Source organism: Heloderma suspectum, chromosome 4 (assembly GCF_057233095.1).
Source record: "Heloderma suspectum isolate Gila_16-S chromosome 4, 16-S_ref, whole genome shotgun sequence".
Lineage (NCBI taxonomy): Eukaryota > Metazoa > Chordata > Lepidosauria > Squamata > Helodermatidae > Heloderma > Heloderma suspectum.
Window position 1 is genome coordinate 162,559,017 of NC_139461.1, and position 3,912 is coordinate 162,562,928.

Sequence of the window (3,912 nt, forward strand, 5' to 3'; positions counted from 1 at the left end):
CAGGCAGGGCCACCCCCCCCCATGACGTGGGGTGAATTCCCTGCCTCAGGGAGCAGAGCACAACGAATGGTGAGTTGCGCTGCTTCCCCCACCCCCGCCAGGAGGGCCTCCACCCTCAGCAGGTGCTCAGGATGGCCCCATCAGCCACTCTCCTGCTGTGACATTTGTGAGGCTCTCCAGAGCAGCCACTCACCCTCCATTTCACTCTGAGAGGGTCCTGCTCTTAGCCACCTGCCCTTGCACAGAGAATGCTCTCAGGGGGTGGGTGGGCTCTCTGGAGAGCCACGTAGGCTGAGGAAGTGGCCAGTGTGGCTCTTCAGAGACAGCCAGGCCGAAATGCCTGGCTCTGAGGGGGGCCTTCCTTAGAACCAGGCATTGTGGAAGGATTGTCCAAGGAGATTGCCTGTAAAAAGTTATATTGCTAGGCTTGTGGGCTCAACGACTGAAGGATGCTCAGGTAGGGACAGTGGCAGAGCACCTACTTTGCATGGAGAAGGTTCCAGGTTTAATCCCCGGCATCTCCAGGTGGTGTTAGGAAAGAATCGTGCCCGAAACCCTGGAGAGTTGCTGCCAGTCAGCATCAACAATACTGGGCTAGGTAGACCAATAGCCTGACTCAGGATAAGGCAGCTTCCTATGTTCCTATGTTGTGTGTTTCTCTTGTGTATGTTTCAAGAACTTTGGGGCCCAGATGGTTTTCTCATCCATCCTTCTAGTAGTTAGAATAGAGATAGAAAGGGAAATACTCCGGGTGAATGACTGGCTACGAAGGTGGTGCTGGTGCAAGAGGATCCTGGAACCACGGGCTATACTTCCTGGAAGATGGACTGTTGGCAAGGGATGGGTTGCACCTCACAAAGGCTGGGAAGAATGTGTTTGGCCACAGCATGAAGAAATTTATCAGGAGGGCTTTAAACTGAATCCTACGGAGGAGGGAGACATAAAGTTGGGGGTAACAGTGGATGAAGGCTCATGCACCACAACAGAGAGAACAGCTCTAATAGTGCCCAATAATAGTCTTCACAAACATGTAGGAAGAATGCCAGGCTATAAAGCACATGGTCTTCGATGACTATATACTAATGCTCAGAGCATGGGAAACAAACAGAACAAACTTGAACTCTTTATACAGGAGGGAAATTATGACTTGACAGGTGAAACTGAAACTTGGTGGGATGACTCCCATGACTGGAATACAGCAACTGAAGGATATAACTTGTTCAAAAAGAACAGGAGGAACAGAAAGGGAGGTGGGGTTGCACTATATGTGAAAAATACATATCTCTGCACAGAAATACAGGAGGAGGAGCTTGGTACTCCATCAAGAGCATCTGGGTTAAAATAAATGCAGCAAAGAATAAAAGGAACATGGTGACTGGAGTCTACTACCAGCCATCCAATCAAGGAGAAGACGAGGATGAAACTTTTGAAAAGCAAACTGCCAATGTTTCAAGGAAGCATGATGTAGTAGTAATGGGGGACTTCAATTTCCCCAATATTTGTTGGGAGACAAATTCTGCAAAACATGGCCCCTCCAAAAAATTCCTGACTTGTGTTGCTGATAACTTCCTCCTACAGAAAGTAGAGGAAGGAACTAGAGGATCGGCTATCCTTGACTTGATCCTAACCAACAGAGATGACTTAGTAGATAAAGTAGCAGTTACAGGAACTCTGGGGGAAAGTGACCATGTTATACTTGAGTTCTTGGTTCTAAAGGATGCAAAGCCGAGTATAGCCAAATGCATATTCTAGATTTTAGGAAAGCCAATTTTAATAAACTCAGAACAATGATCAGTAAGGTCCCATGGCAAGTGACTCTAATGAGAAAAGGAGTCCAAGATGGATGGGAGTTTTTAAAAAAGGAAATTCTCAAGGCACAATCACAAACAATTTCAACAAGAAGAAAAGGTGGAAGACAACAGAAGAAGCCAATGTGGCTTCACAAAAAGCTTAGAGATGACCTGAAAACAAAAAAGGACACATACAGGAAGTGGAAGGAAGGCCAAGCTACAAAGGAAGAGTACAGGCAGGTAGCACAGAATTTCAGGTGTCAGGAAGCCTAAGCTGAGAATGAGCTGAGGTTAGCGAGGGATGCTAAAAGCAACAAAAAGGCTTTCTTCAGATATATGCATAAGAAATGGTGGTTCACCTATTCAATGAGGATGGCAACATGGTAACAGATGACAAAGAAAAGGCAGAGGTGCTCAATTCCTACTTTGGCTCAGTCTTCTCCCAAAAGAGGGTCTATGACCCCCCTGGCAAAGGTGAAGTACAGGCTGAAGGGGCAGGATCGCAGCTTGAGACTGATAGGCATATGGTCAAGGAACACCTCATTACTTTGAATGAGTTCAAATCTCCAGGGCCAGATGAACTGCATCCTAGAGTAATAAAGGAACTGGCAGAAGAGCTCTCAGAACCGCTGTCTATTCTCTTTGAGAAATCATGGAGGACAGGGGAAGTGCCAGATGACTGGAGGAGGGCTAATGTCCTTATCTTCAAAAAGGGTAAAAAGGAGGAACCTGGGAACTACAGACCAGTCAGTCTGACATCTTGTCAGGGCCTAGCTTCAGCACTGCAGTGGGCCTTGCAGGTTATAGCCAAGATTTGATTAAAAGTAGCCTGGAAGGGCTTGGGCCTATTCAGTTTCTGGAATGTCAGAGTCTGTGTGAGCTTATCTCTGTCATTGTTCCCGGAGCTGAGCCAGGGGGGAGTCACCCAACTCCCTGTTCACCTGCTGGTCTGGCCTTGGCAGGCAGGGAGGCTGGAAGCTGTCCGTGAGAACCTGACAGAGGTGTGGTGGGGTTTGCAGAAGGGTTGCCCAGGTTGAAGCATCACTGCTGGAGGGCTGAGCAGTGACACCTTGTTTAGACAGGGGCCTTGATGAAAGGCTAAAGGCCCGTGTCTGTCAAGGGATTTGGAGGGGGTGTCCTACAGTCATGCCTTCCCTTTTAAGCTGATGCAAAGATGAAGAGCCTTTGCTAGGAACTTCTTTCTTCATTGCCCAAAACCACCTCTGTTTGAATCCATCATTGTCTGGACTTTTGGAGGCACCCTGCACATGGACTGGAACTTTGGATTGTTAAGGACTTGCCATGAAAAGTACTGTGAGGCTTTTCGTAGACTTGAACTCTCGTTGCTGTGGATTGTGTGTCTGTGTTTGTGGTCAGCTCAGTGTACGGCAGGCTGGGGTTGATCTATGACTTTTGGACTTCCCTCTGCCAGAACTCATGCAGCGTGGAGTTGCCAATGTGAAAGCGGTGGCCTGGAACTCCTTGTGTGTGTGGCTATGCCCTTCCCTTGATCTTGATGGGACTTGACCATGTAGCCTGGAGTTATCAATAAAAGATTCAAAGTTGGATTCTCTATGGGTGTGGGTTGTTTAGGCCTTCCAAGAAGTTATCCTTTGATTGCCTGATGGGTTCATTCCAGGAATCATTCCCTTTCCGTGTCCGGGGTTGAAACCCCGTGAAAGAATTGTCTGGGTTAGGTACCCAGGAATCCAGAGTCCCTTCCCTTGTGTTCAGAACCGTGGAGATGGCAGAACCGTGGAGATGGCAACAGAGAAACCACGTTGATGAGGATCTCATGGTAGTGTTTAGCTTGGTAGTAGTGTTTAGCTTTGGACTGTTCTGGAATTACATAGAGCCTATAGCTACTGACCATTAGCTATATGATTTCTGAAGAGTATGACCATTAAGCTTTTGCCATGGGATTCCCTGCAACAAAGGAATCTCACTGATTTGGGTATCTGGTGTCAGATTGCCTGAGCATGTGTGCTGGGGCATCAGGAAACCTGACACATCAGTCCCTGGGAAAATTCTGGAGCAGATTATAAAGTGATCAGTCTGTAAGCACCTTGAAAAAAATGCAGTGATTACTCAAAACCAACATGGATTTGTCAAGAACAAATCT